Source organism: Oryctolagus cuniculus, chromosome 1 (assembly GCF_051225735.1).
Source record: "Oryctolagus cuniculus isolate XC-2025 breed Fujian yellow rabbit chromosome 1, ASM5122573v1, whole genome shotgun sequence".
In the NCBI taxonomy this organism is placed as follows: Eukaryota; Metazoa; Chordata; class Mammalia; order Lagomorpha; family Leporidae; genus Oryctolagus; species Oryctolagus cuniculus.
The window spans coordinates 39172397-39187562 of record NC_142867.1 but is presented as its reverse complement, the minus strand read 5'-3'; the positions used below and the strand labels follow the sequence as shown (position 1 = coordinate 39187562).

General features: G+C 43.6%; 1 long non-coding RNA gene across 1 annotated transcript; it reads right to left on the bottom strand.

Annotated features, from left to right (window-relative positions):
- Nucleotides 1-10604: 10604 nt before the first annotated feature.
- LOC149128362 (uncharacterized) lies at nt 10605-14498 on the bottom strand. Its single transcript, XR_016218156.1, has 2 exons — nt 14403-14498; nt 10605-11179 (listed from the first exon to the last, which is right to left on the bottom strand). It is a non-coding gene; the product is annotated as an uncharacterized LOC149128362 (long non-coding RNA).
- Nucleotides 14499-15166: the final 668 nt, after the last annotated feature.

The following is a 15166-nucleotide window of genomic DNA, read 5'->3' as shown; positions in this document are numbered from 1 at the left end:
TTTCAGTATAAAGCTGGCATTAAGTTTCAGGAAAGAGAGCTTCTCGTGGCATGCAATATTTTTTCCTCCACCATTTTCTGACCCTCTTACACTTTTCCTTTACTCTGTATGAACAGTTTTAATTCTAGGTTTTTACTACCCAAGACTTCCTTAACCATGTAGAAAATTCTCTGAGAGAGTCCTAAAGGAAGCCTAAAGCTTTCTCCTGAGTAAACTGACAACATTGTCCAAATCTTTTTTTTTTTTTTTTTTTTTTTTTTTTTTTTTTTTGACAGGCAGAGTGGACAGTGAGAGAGAGAGACAGAGAGAGAAAGGTCTTCCTTTGCCGCTGGTTCACCCTCCAATGGCCGCCGCTGCAGCCGGCGCACCGCGCTGATCCTGGCAGGAGCCAGGATCCAGGTGCTTTTCCTGGTCTCCCATGGGGTGCAGGGCCCAAGCACCTGGGCCATCCTCCACTGCACTCTCTGGCCATAGCAGAGAGCTGGCCTGGAAGAGGGGCAACCGGGACAGAATCCGGCGCCCCAACCGGGACTAGAACCCGGTGTGCCGGCGCCGCAAGGTGGAGGATTAGCCTATTGAGCCACGGCGCCGGCTCAAATCTTTGGTTCTGTACAATATGAAGGGTTCCCGGGGCCGGCACTGTGGCATAGTGGGTTAACATCCTGGCCTGAAGCGCCAGCATCCCATGTGAGCGGCAGTTCCAATCCCGGCTGCTCCTCTTCCACTCCAGCTCTCTGCTATGGCCTGGGAAAGCAGTGGAGGATGGCCCAGATCCTTGGGCCCCTGCACCTGCACAGCTCTGGCTGTTGTGGCCAACTGGGGAATGAACCATTGGATGGGGAGCCTCTCTCTCTCTCTCTCTCTCTCTCTCTCTCTGCCTTCCCTCTCTATGGGTAACTTTGACTTTCAAGTAAATAAGTAAATCTTAAAAAAAAAAAAAAAAAAAAACAATATGATGGGTTCCCATGACCTCAGATAAAAGGACTTTGAATGATAAATCAGTTAAACTCACATGCAAATGATACCAGACATAGGTATGAGAAAAGAATACAAGACCATGCTGCAAATGTATAATGATGTTTTGGAGTCCACTCAAACTCCAGTTCAAATGATTCAGGTATTCAGGCCACTTCCATTTCTTGAGGCTTGCAGCAAATTCAAAAATGCATTTATGCCAAAACAATTTTTTAATTATGATATATGTTTATATTTAGCAAAGTTACACTTTGAAGACTCAAAACCACTATACAATGTAATGTCATTCAAAAGTTAACTGTAGGATTTACAAGTTAAATCATAGTATTAAATCATAGTATTATGTAGGCATGTAGCTTTAAAGAGGTATACTGAACATTGTCTTTCAGTCCTTTCGATGCATTTCTACATGATGTCAAAAACCTAGCTTTGAAAATTTCTAGGCTCTGTGAGGCTCAAAAGCAATTGGTTCCCAAAGTCCCTACAACTCTGATAGATGCCAGGCAAGACTCTCACAGGTCAACAATTCACTAAGTGCAAATATTATTCATGGGGCCAGTGCTGTGGCACAGCAGGTGAAGTTGCCACAGGGGACCCTGGCATCACATATAGGCACCAGTTTTTGTCCTGGCTGCTCCATTTGATCCAGCACCCTGATAATGGCCTGGAAAAAGCTGTGGATGATGGCCCACATGTTTGGGCCCCTGCCACTCACATGGGAGACCCAGATGAAGATTCTGGCTTCTGGCTTTGGCCTGGCCCCAACCTGACCCTGATGGTTGCAGCCATCAGAGGAGTGAGCCAGCAGATGAAAGATCTCTCTTTCTGTCTCTCCCTCTCTTTCTATAACTCTCTCAAATCAGTAAATAAATCTTATTAAAAACTCTTCCATTCATTTACATGGCAAATGTTGTTTATATGTCTAATGAAGTTTAATCGTTCTTTTTTACAAAGAAGGTAATACAGGGTTGCATGGGAGCTCTGCCTGCCCTGGAAAGTCTGAGACTTACTACAGTTACCCATTGGGCTCCTCAGGCAGGGAGCTGCCACTGCACTGGGGGATCCCCTAAATTCCTCAACAGGGAAGTCATTCCTCCAGGGCTATCCAGTTTCTTTAGAGCACAACAGTGTGGCTGGCTTGCCTTAGGGATAGATGCCTAGCTGCCAGGAATTTCACAGCAGAGGCGGAACGCCACCTGTTCAGAAAGCACACTTCCCATTGCCTCCCTTGTTTTCAACATCCCTCTTAATCATGTGTTTTTTTTTGTTTTTTTTTTTCATTTCCTGATCTTTGTTCAAGTTCTAGAACAAAGAGGAGCCCGTTCCTCAGCTGAAGTGTCTGGGCTACAGTTTCCTCTCTCTTCATTATGCATTACACCGTCTAGAAGTGGGTTCTCTCTACTAGGAACGCACGTTTCTGGAGATCTCATGACTGGTGCCTCCTCAGCAGTCAAGTTTTAGCCTCAGGAAGGCATCCCTATCTAAAGTGGCTCTCCATCTTGGGCCCCCTCTACCTCCTTACCCTGCCTTCTGCTCTACATACAGCATTTATCACTGTTAATCATATCTCGCTCATTAATTTGTTTATTGCCTTTATCCCTTCACCAGAATTCAAGTTCCAATAGGGTACAAATCTCTTTTTTAATATTTATTTGTTTATTTATTATTTATTTATTTATTTATTTGAGAGGTAGAGATCTCCATCCGCTGGTTCACTCCCCAGTTGGGCACAATGGCCAGGCCAAAGCCAGGACCCAGGAGCTTCTGTTGCTTTCCCAGGCACACCAGCAGGGAGCTGGATCAGAAGTGGAGCAGCCACGACTCAAACCAGCGCCCACATGGGATGTTTACGCTACAGGCCAAGGCTTAACCCACTGCACCACAGTGCCAGCCTTCAGTAGGCTACAAATCTAGTCTGTCAAGTTCTGCATGATATCATCAGACTTCGGGTCCCTGACAAACAATAGGCATTTGGTAAATATGGGTTAAGTGAATAAAGTCACTTGTTTTTCATTCAACAGGTATTCCTCAAAAACATATTAGGTACCAGGAAGTATTCCTATAAAAGGAGAATTTCAACCATTTGTGAAAATTCCTGACTCCCTGCCACTTCCTGCCTCTACCACCCACACCCTCCCTCTGTCCCCACATACATACACAGGCTACCTCTGCCTTTGCTGCCTTGTGGTTGACCCAAAGAAAAGAAATCCAAAGATGGTGTGACCCTGCACCCATGAGCAACTCCAATCCAGAGCACACCCTGGTAGCTGGCCGGACAGTGGAAGCTGAGAGTTTCCTGGGCCCAGGTAAATATTCAGCTAGGATAAAAAGCCATGACCCAGTGAACAATTAGAGAGAGGGGCTCAGGGGTCAGCGGAGAGGGCAGTGCCTATTTACAAGAACACAGGGAGCCTGGCAAGGATGCAGCCCTCCTCCTCGGCCTTGACTTTATCACAGCACACAGACCTGACCAGAAGCTTTCCTCCAGACACTTGCAGCCAGCTCAGAAAGGAGTGTGATAATAAACACATGCTGCTTCGCTTGTGACCTGACAAATCAGATTACCTGCTGCAGACCCACATGGGGGCTTTATGGTAGGGCAATTTGGAAATTAAGCTCGCTAGATGTCCAACTGGTTTGTTGTTGTTTTTTCTTGGGGTCTGAAATTACTCAGAATGCCTTGCAGTCACACGGAACAGAATATCATTTATTTTATTATCCCCTGTTCCAAAGGAGCTAACACCAGCCTTGTTCTTGTCAAGGAGCCCAAACATTATCATTCAAAGGCTGTATTTACAAACGAAGCGGGATGGCCGTAAAACTGATGACCTTGCTGCTTCTGGAATCTCATAAAAAGTTTCCAAGCTGCTCCTCCCCAGAGCAAATAAGGGTGTTGCAGTTGCTAGTCCCCTGGCAGGATTCCAGCTGGGGCTATTACATTCCTGCCTCATAAACTTTCTTCTGAGGCTCCAAATACAGACTTGTCTGCTTGTCAAGGCTATTAACTCTGAAGGTGCTGCTGTGTTTGGAGCATTTCACCCGAGAGATCCAGGCAGCGCAAGCAAGAGAGGAGAAAAGAGGGAAGAGGCAACATTGACTGAGAAGCTATTATGTGCCAGGCACTGTGCAAAGGATTTGTCACCGATTTTCTCATTCAAGATTTGAAACGTGTTCACAAGCTCACCCCCGGTAGAAGCTTTAACCCATGTGCCCATGTATTAGAGGGCAAAAGACACAAGCCAGCTAAATCTGGCATTTGGGGAGAGGTCACAATGGACGCAGTTTATTAACTGTGTGTATGTACACTTCCCAGTGGTCTCTGGAACAGACGTGGCCAAGTGGTGCAAACGAGGCCAATGAGAAGCAGTGGGATCTGAGCATGGGTAGGGCCCTAGGGATCTCCTGCTTTAATAACGCAATGAGTCAAGCTTAGCTGGCACGTCGTTTACCCTTTTCTCTTCTTCACTCTTTACATGAGGATGTGGAGCTTAGTGGAGAATTACCCATCTTACGTACAAAAGGGTGAAAGGGCAGAAAACAAACAGCACAGAGCCTAGTCCATGGGCGGCACCGTAGAGATGGTTTCACAACCCAAATCTACCTGTGCTTGGGCTTCTTGTTACTGTGAAAAGATAAACTTCTTCATAGTTGCAGTGGATGGACTCTAAGGTGGCCCCACCTACTGGCGGTCATGTCTTTATGTCGTCTACACTCCTTGAATAGGGAACCTGTGATTTGTATCTAACCATAGAAATGATAAAGTCGGTGACATTTCATTCCTGTGGTAGTGTTGATGTGCAGGGTTGCACTGGGCTGGTGGACTTACTGTATGACTCTCCTTACTGATGTGGTCAGCAGCCTTGCGGGGAAAGCCCACGTGGCAAAGAATTGCAAGTGGCTTCTGAGAGCTAAGGAAGGCTCCTAGGGACTGAGAGGACCTTTAGAGGCTGAGAATGGCCTCCAAGCAGCAGGAAGTCAGGGCTCTTCGTCCTGTGACTGCAGAGAAATACATTCTGCCAACAACTGGAATGAGCCTGGAAGTGAATCCTTTCCCATGTGAGCTTCCAGGTGAGAAGTGTCAGCCTAGCTTGTGTGACTTTAAACAGACCATGCCCAGACCCTAGAACCCAAAGAAATTTTGAGATACTAGTGTAAGTCATTTTTAGCCATGAAGTCTGTACAATTTGTTATGTATGAATCAATCACTAATATACTCTCCTATACCACTCTGGTCAGCTTTCCATCATGTGCAGTGAAACTGATACATGGTTGGTATATACACAGATAACTTTTAGAGACATTCCCCAAGAGTGCTGAAAAATGAGAGTTGAGTTCAAAGAAGGCAGAACAAAAGGCTTGTTAGCAATGGAGGTTTGGGATTTTTCTCCAAAAAGAACTGAGTATTCTCATTCAAAAGGCTTTTAACGGCTATTTGGCCTATTCTTAAACTAGCATGACTTAATCAGGAATAGGAAAAAGAAATTTTGTTAAATAACCCTTCAGGGTAAGTCTTTGACTGACTTAAAGTAGGGTAAATCTGCCACCTGTGACAACAACGTCCCATATGGGTGTCAGTTCAACTTCTGGCTGCTCTAGATCTGATCCAGCTCTCTGTTAATGTGCCTGGAAAAGAAGCAGAGGATGGCCCAAGTGCTTGGGCCTCTGAACCCTTGCGGGAGACCAGGAAGAGGCTCCTGATTCCTGATTTCAGTCTGGTTCAGCCCTTGCCATTGCAGCCATTTTGGGAAGTGAATCAGCAGATGGTAGATCTGTGTGTGTGTGTGTGTGTGTGTGTGTGTGTCTCCTTCTGTCTCTAACTCTGCCTTTCAAATAAATAAATAAATAAATCTTTTATGAAAAAAACAACAGGGAGGAAGCCCTTTACCATAGTCCCCACAGCAGGGAACAACTACGAATAACTTTTTGATGTATCTCCTCATAATGCAGAGATTAGTCTAGATATACAAATGTGTGCCATGCACCCTTTTTTATTTTTGGTTAACATGCATAAGCAGTTTCCTATGTTATATAAAGCTCTTTGGGATGCCTTATTTCCTACTATCTGAATGTGCCATAGCTTACAAATTCCTTAACTTGTTATCAGACGTCTTGGGTTACTTTCCATTCAGGTTATTACGAACAAAGGCATCTTTCTGCATACATTTTTCCCACATTTTGAGTTTCCATATTCAGGTAGAATGCCCCCAAGTGGCATGATGAAATCCGAAAGGATGAGTACCCAGAAGGCTACTGACACTCCATGCCCTGGCTGGCTCTGGCTCAAAGATGCCACCAGGAGGCTTTGGAGACAAGAGAAGGAAGCTGTCTCCCTGGAACAGGAAGGACCCGACCCATGAAGATCCCTGGGGATTAGTTTTGTCAAAAATGACAAGAGGGACTATTTACCTTTAGAAGGCTGGATTTTATTGTCAACTGGAATATAGTGCTTCTTCCAGAAGCTATAAAATTCAAGCCCAATATTTGGTAAACTTCCTAGTGTTTGTGTTTCATAAACTGTCTCGCAGTCATAGCCTCAGCCCTTTTTATATGTTCCTAAATAAACACCAGCGCCTACACATTACCTTCTGGTGTGAACAAACTTTGGCTATCACCCAGCCCCTTGGTTCTCAATAGTAACCATAATATTCTTCATTTTCCCCAAATACTCAAAAAAAAAACAACAGCAAAAACCCCTCTCTAACCCTTGGGCACAAAAATATGCTTTACTTTCCAGGTAAAATAAATAAAGTTTTTTTAAAAGTTTTGTTTTGATAGCTAAGTGACCCAGAGAAACCAGTTCCCAGGCCATCTGGTATAGGAATGTTTTAGATCAATATGATAGAGCCAGATATTAGAATGGAAAGGGACATCAGGAATAATGAAAATGCTAACATTTGCTGACCTGTTCCTATGTCCTATGCCCTGGGCTAAGTCTTTTGCAAAGATTGCGTCCTCCAACCTCAGCACAGCTGAATCAGGTTGATAGACTTATTATTCCCATTTTACAGGTGGGGAAATGGTGTAACAGAGACATAAACAACTTTCCAAGGTCATACAATTATTTCCTCCTGTCACTACAGCCAAAAAAGTTCTGAGAGGCCATCAGGGTCCAAAACTCCAAGGTTCCAGGGCCCACTAAGGAAATGAGAGCTGCCCCCAAAAAACGAAAGCTCCCACCTGCTTTTTCTCCCCCTTGTAGTACAGACTAATGCTCCCGAAAGATGTCCCCCTTGTTGTAGGCAGAATAATGATGCCCAAAAGATGTCCATGTTCTAACCCCTAGAACCTGATATGTTACTCTGCACAGCAAAATGGGCTTTGCAGGTGTAATTAAATTAAGGACCTTGAGGTGGGGCAATTACCCAGGATTAACAGACTGGGTTCAATTTAATCCCACAGGTCTTTAAAAATTAAGAGCCTTTCCCTGCCGTGGTGAGAGGGAGCTGTGATTACAGAAGAATGGTCAGAAAGAAGCAACATTTGCTGGCTTTGAAGATGAAGGAAAGGCCATGAGCCAAAACTTGTAGCCTCTAGGAAAGGGTGAAGAATGGATGCTCCCAGAGAGCCACCAGAAAGGAATTCAGCCCTGACAACACTTTGCTTTTTATTCAGTGAGAACCATCTGACTTCCAACCCACAGAACTATGAGATAATAAATTTGTGCTGCTTTAAGTCACACAAACTATCAAAATTTGTGATGACTGTAATAGCAACCTAGCATACACCTGCTTCAAAGCACTTCCCCTATAATGTTTTTGAGCTTGGTCTTCAGTGTGATATTTTGTTTGGGAAATAAAACAAATGGGGGGACTTTTCCTGGTTTTTAAAAAAATGAAAATTAATTCTTCTTTTTTTCCAGAAGAAAAATGTTTGTTTCAAAGGAGAGGTTTGGTCAAAGAGACAGGGCAACTGGGCCAGTGTTTCCTCCACTGCAGCCTCAAGGGTGCTCAGAAAGCTCCTCTGAACCAGGCTACACCTTTGGGCTCTCCTGTAGGATTCCACACTTAATATGCAATACAAACCCTTGTCACTCAGTCCCTCCACGAATATCCCCCAGGATGGATCAGACACGGTACCAGGCACTGGCAACCCAGTCCACTCCAGCAGTTACACTACAGTGAAGAGCTATGATACACAGGGTAGGAAAAACAATCACAAAGAAAAAACCATCTAGCCTAGTCCTGGAGTGCCAGGAATGCCTTCCAAAGGAAATGACGTCTAAGGTGAAGCCTGAAAAACGAGTGAGAGTTCAGGGAAAGAGTGTGTAGTGCAGCAGGAATTGCAGGGCAAAGGCATGGAGAGTTTCCACCAGTTAAGATTGGATGAAATGTACCAAAGGTGAGGTGGTGGGGGCATCTGAGACTGGAGATGTAAACTGGGTGGACACAAAAGACCTTGTGAGCAGAGTTTAAAATTTTTCTGAGTTTACTATCCATGAATGCCCATTACCTGATGACAGTGGGAACCTATGGAAGATCCCCTGTGCACATATGCAGAAAGATACCAACCTTGGGACCAGGACAGAATCAGGACATAGTAAGTATCTGTTGATTCTGAATTCAGTGTGGTGACGCATAAAGTGTGAGCCGAGTGCAAGAAGGAGGAACTGGCTAGTTCTGCCTGGAAGAAGTTTCACAAGCAGGGAAAGCTGATGTAGGCCTTGAGAGATGAGGGACTTATTTTTCTCTGAGTGTTCTATTAGCACGCACTTACAGACTTTGGAATCCATCCCATTCCTAAAGACCTCCTTGCCTTGAAAATCCCACAGACTCATAAGTTTATCCCTGCTTCTATTAATGTTATATGAAGGGTGGGTCTTCATAGTATAAAGTGGAACTGACTTTCCTAGGGTATATGTCAGAAACTACCACCTGTATCCAACAACCTTCTTTCTTACCAATAAGACATCAGTTTTGGGACTAGCACTGTGGCACAGTGCTGGTAAAGCCGCCGCCTGAGGCACCAGCATCCCATATGGGCACCAGTTCAAGTCCTGGCTGCTCCACTTCTGATCCAGCTCTCTGGCCTGGGAAAGCAGTAGAAGAAGGCTCAAGTCCTTGGGCCCCTGCACCTGCGTTTGAGATCTGGAGGAAGCTCCTGGCTCCTGGCTTCGGATCGGCACATCTCCGGCCATTGTGGCCCACTGAAGAGTGAACCAGCAGATGGAAGACCTCTCTCTCTCTCTCTTTCTCTCTTTCTGCCTCTCCTTCTCTCTCTGTGTAACTCTGACTTTCAAATAAATAAATCTTTAAAAAAAAAAAAAAGAAAAGACATCAGTTTCATTCAAGACAGCAAGGTGCCCAGCATTGAGGTAGAGTGGCCGGGGGTAAGGGAGGGACAGTACTGGATCATGACTGGTCTGTCACTCTTGGCTATTAACATTTGCCAAATACTCAAATACTTTCTAAGTTCCCTTGCATCTAAACGTGACCATGTGACCCAATTCTAATGAATAATATTCTGGTCAATTACATATAAGAGTAAGTCAGCTGGGGGCTGGCTCCATGGCTCACTTGGTTAATCCTCTGCCTGCAGCGCCAGCATCCCATATGGGTGCCGGGTTCTAGTCCCAGCTGCTCCTCTTCCAGTCCAGCACTCTGCTGTGGCCCAGGAAGGCAGTAGAGGATGGCTCAAGTGCTTGGGTGCCTGCACCCGCATGGGAGACCAGGAGGTTCCGGCCGTGGCGGCCATTTGGGGAGTGAACCAACAGAAAAGGAAGACCTTTCTTTCTGTCTCTCTCTCTCTCACTGTCTGTAACTCTACCTGTCAAATAAATAAATAAAATCTTTAAAAAAAAAAAAAAAAGAGTAAGTCAGCTGGAAGCGTGTTTGAGATATATTTGTTCCTACAGTGATGAAATGATATAATCATTACAGGAAAAAGATCTGTTGCCACTTCATATTCATAACCCCTGCTACCTTTGTACCTTTGAATATTATAATATCTGGATATGTGGCAACCATCTTGTACCCGTGAAACAACCAACAGAAGACTCAATGACCTACCTAAGCAAAAAGAATGAAAAAAGTGCGTGGTAACTTGAATGTGTTGAGGTGCTGTTCTGACACTAGACTATTTCCCTTTAGATTTCCTATTATATAAAATGATCAAATATCTTTATCTTAGGGCACTACCAGTCAGGCTCTTTGTTACTTATATTCAAATACATCCAGAAAAATACAGTGGTCTGTTCTGACCTGTGCTTTCACTTCCCTGGAGTTCCAGTTACCCATGCTCAACTGTAGTCCAAAACATTAAATGGAAGATCATATAAATAAACATTTTGTAAGTTTTAAATTGTGCATATCTATATCTAGCACGATGAAATCATGCTCTATCATGCACAGGACAAAAATCATCTCTTTTTCCAGTGCATCCCTTCTGTGTAAGCTACCCACCCATCAATTGTTTAGTAGCCGTCTTGGTTATCAGTTGACTATTTTGATTTCATGATGCTTGTGTTTGAATAAACCTTATATAATACCTTAAGGATATTTCACAGTGCCTCAACTCAACTCATTTTATCTCATCACAAAGGTATTGTATCATCTTCCATCATCACAAGAAAAGGGGAGAGCACAGGACAATAAGACATTTTGAGAGAGATCATCTTCACATCTTTTACCATGTATTGTTAAAGTTTTCTGTTTTATTATTAATTACTGTTGTTAATTTCTTATTGTGCCTAATTTATAAGTTAAACTTTATCATAATATATATGCTTAGGAAAAACATAGTATATTTGATATAGTATATATGCTATTACAGGCCAGGCATCCACTGGGGTTCTTAGAAACATATCCTTTATGGAAAACATGGGACAACTATACAGGTGTTTCCAAAAAAGAGAACAACCCTTCTTTTCACCAGAATTTTGAAGCTCTGAGATCATCACTAAAGAGACAGTCTCTGACCAACTGGCCACCTGAGAATTCAAGATAACACCTCCCCAATCCTGAAAGCAGAAAACTCTTCCTTCAATCCTCTCTTCCCGATGATGACTCTTCCTTAGCTGGGAGGAGACATTTGTTCTTCTGATTCCATGCCTACAGATATCACCATTTCTTCATTAATCTTTCACTTTAGCCAAGCCTTTTTTCAATAGTGGTTCATCTGGAGGGCCTGGCTGGTTAGGAAAGTTGAACTTGTCAAAAATCAGAATCAGATTCTCACTGGCAACGGCAAAGGTAGACTGTCACCAGCCCTGTCAACAATCACAGCAGAAAGAGAGCTATTTATTCATGTAAGACCTTCATGAGTCACAGTCTAAACATTCTGCAAACCCTCCTCTGGCAGGCAAGTCATACCCTGCCCCAGTCTCTGGGGAGAGTGCTTCCCACCCAGCGCCACTTCAACACAACAGACTCTTGGCTTTTGGCTGTCTAATCTTTGGGCTGCACAAGTGGTCATGTTATTAATGACTCTGAGTCATCATTCAGGGCATTCCATCTGTAGTGTTTGCGTAAAGAGGAGGAGGAGGATGGAGGTCTACTGTGTCCCAGACGAGAATTAAGATGCTATGCCTCTGCCTTATGTAGTGTACACCCTTCCAAATACAACCCATTCCTTTAATGACAAGGATTCAAATTCCTTCATCTCTGAGTGATGCCCTCTTTTAATACTGTCTTGTTATGTCATAATCAGGGCTCAAAGAACTGAGCCATACTCAGGTGGATTTCTCCTATGTTGACAAGTAAGGGAGACAGAAGAGAAGATCTCTGATAATATTTTTGTTTTAGAATTGAATTTTTAATTATAATTTTGCATCTTTGCTTTAGATTTCCACTCAAAAGGCACAATTCATGGAAACTTTTCTCCTTACAAGGTCTTACATGTGTGGACATAGTCTGGTTGTCACTTCTTTCTCAAAATTTTCATTGATCTCATTAAACAGTGCTCTGTTTATGAGTCCACATAAGACCTGCTACTTCCTCCATGAGAGTGCTTATCATACCAGCAATCAGTCACCCCTATGGAATTGCAATTTCTCTGAAAGCAGAGTCAACCACAAGTGTCAAAAAACATGATCTCTTACATATAGAAGTTATCTCAAATAACATATATTGAGTCAATGTGGTAGAAAAAAAAAGAACCACACTCTACAACCATTAATACCTGGGCAAATACAAATTGACTTCAGACTTAGTTTAAACTTGGAAAAAAAGATGGAGAATAGAACTGATCAGAGAGATATTTCTGATGTTCTATCAGCCTGTGACCATGACAATACCAATAGCTTCACAACACCTACTTTTCTATCCAATAAAAGGGAACCTAATCTTCCTACTTACCTCTAAGCTGCTATTAGAGCAGGGCTTACAATGTTGTGTTTGTAAAACAACCCATAAGTTTGACCTTGAGTAAAGGGTTGAATAGAACATTGGGACACACAGGCCCTTCCAAAATCCTTGGCTAAAAGCTAAAGGACATGGGTAAGGGCTGGCATTGTGGTACAGAGGGTTAAGTTACTCTTGGCAATGCTGGCATCCCTCACTGGAGTGCTGGTTTGAGTCCTGGCTTCTCTGCTTCCAATCCAGCTCCCAGATGATCTGCCTGGCAAGGCAGCAAATGATAGTCCAAATACTTGGGTCCCATGTCACATGGGAGACCTGGATGCAGTTGCCCAGCCCCAGCCATTGCAGGCATTTGATGAGTGAACCAGTGGATGGAAGATCTCTGTTTTTCCCTCTTTTAGTGTGTCACTCTGCCTTTCAAAAAAGTAAATATTTTAAAAAGTAAAGGGTATGGGTAGATTGAAACCAACGAGAAAGACTTATTGATGGGCAGGAACATCACCCAATGGAAAGAGAGTTTCAAGGTTCTGTCCTGCAGTGTCGTTTTCAGCAGAGGGACCATGCTTGTGAGGGATCCTGCGTGGTGCAACTCCTAGGTCCTCTAGCATATCCTCAGGAAATGTGCTCCTCCTCAAAATCCTAATACTGGTACGGGAATCTCTCCTCAGAGGCAGGTGACCAATGTCAATAGAAGTGGAGGAGACACATCAGTTACTCATTAAGAACCCTCAAGTCAGAGAAAAGGCAACAGTAGCAAAACTTTCTGGTTGCCAGCTAAAGTGCAAGGGCCTTCCAGGAACCCTGCTGGGGGAAACAGGGAAACCAGAATGAAAGAAGCTTAGGAAAACAGGAAAAATGCTAAGAAAGGAAGCCAAGGAGTCACATATAACTGGCTCTGCTCTCCTGTCTTCTGGCTATTTGACCAAGAATTGATCACTCCATATTCCTGAATCCCAGTTTCTTCATTTGTAAAAAAAAAAAAAATTCCAAATAGTATTGGCTTGCTATAGATATTAAAGAAGATTGAATGTTCATGGTCTTTGGCCCATAGAAAAATGTTCAATACATGCAACTACTGTTTATTACAAGCTAGGTAAGAACTAAAAACCAAAGTCAGTTCTCCTTCCTGTGCAATGTAACCCTCGCACCTGAATGTTTGCCACCAGGGAAACTCCAGGTTTTATCTGGCTGTCCTCCAAGTCTAACACACCACCTGAGTTTAAATCAACTGGCACTTTCACACACAAAGTACCCTCTTTTCTAGAAATTAAGGTCATATGTAACTCCCTATGCTTATTCAAAACTTGAATCTTGACCTTTTGTAGGTATGGGCCAGTTTTTCAGGTTTTGTATATAATCCTCAGCCCTCCTGACCTCACCGGAATTTGCATCTAGACTCTAAGGTGTGCAGTTCCAAGTGGCCTTCATAGACCTTATGGATTGTCTGATGACATTCCTAGAGTTTCCAACTTCCGTGATAGGAAGCCTTGTCTGGTTCTCAAGCCTCCCAGCTGACTTCCTGGTCAAACAACCAAACCCCTTGGCTTCAGACAGCTGGGACAAGAAATGGTGCCCAGGGAAAATGAATGGAATCTAATGTTCTCATTAAAAAAAAAAGATTTATTTATTTATTTGTAAGGCAGAGTTACAGAGAAACAGAGGTAGAAACAGAGAGAGAGAGAGAGAGAGAGAGATTCCATCCACTGGTTCACTCCCCAGATGGCCACAATGCCCAGAACTGTGCCAATGCAAAGCCAGGAACCAGGAGCTTCTCCTGGGTCCCCTATGTGGATGCAGGGGCCCAAGCACTTGGGCCATCTTCTACTTCTTTCCCTGGCTGTAGCAGAGAGCTGGATCAGAAGTGGAGCAACCAGGACTTGAACTGGTGCCCATATGGGATGGGTAGTGCCAGCTTTACCTGCTATGCCACAGCACTGGCCCCCTCATGTTTCATGTCCATCTCAGTTCGTCACTAGAATGGGGCCGGGACCCTACACTGAACAGAGATAAAGCCTCATGAGAAATTGTCGTCTGCCTCAGACCCAGAAACAGAGAAATTGCTCATTGGCAGACAAGTGTGAATGTGGAAGAGAACCTGAAAAATTATACGATATGATCTGAAAAACACTTTACCTTCTGCCTTTCCAAAGAACCCAGAGAATAAACAAACATATCCCAACCCAGGATAAGAGTGTGACTGGCACCAAATAAATTCCTTTTCTTGAGGCTACAATAAAAAGGAGAGTAAAAATCGATTGAGGACCATATGCTGGACATTTTCTCATGTTATCCACACAATGCCCTGTAACCTTCATCATCCAATTTATCAGGGGAACTGCGAAACTTGGATCAAAGTAGTAACTTACCCTAAAAATTACACGTGAAGTAGCCAAGCCCAGATGCAAGCCCATAACTGTCCCTAAGCCCAGGGTCTCAGCACTGTTAATTCCCCAATGCTAACCACAAAAATGTAAAAGCTCACCTTTGGAAGGCGACAGTTGCCATGGAGACCTAATGTCTCCCCTGAGTAGCGAGCCGACTCTATTCCTTCCCACTGAAGACTTATGTTGAGATCTTGGCCAGCCAGCATACAAATGGACTTTTTTCATCTCAAAATCCTTCCCTACATATGTATCCTCTACTTAGAAAGATAGTCCAGTACAGAACAATTATTAAGTCAGTTTCCTGGGCCAGGAATACTAGGTCCAAATCCTGGCTCCACTCTTTACAAGTTGTATGACCTGAAGCAAAGTATTTAGATTTTTTTTTGTCCCTCCGTTTTCTCATCTGTAAAGCAGGAACGATGATAGTATCTGTCTCATGATATGTTACAAAGATTGACAGCATTCATACAAGGGCTGGCACATACTAAGGGTTAGGATTAGATTTAGGGTTAG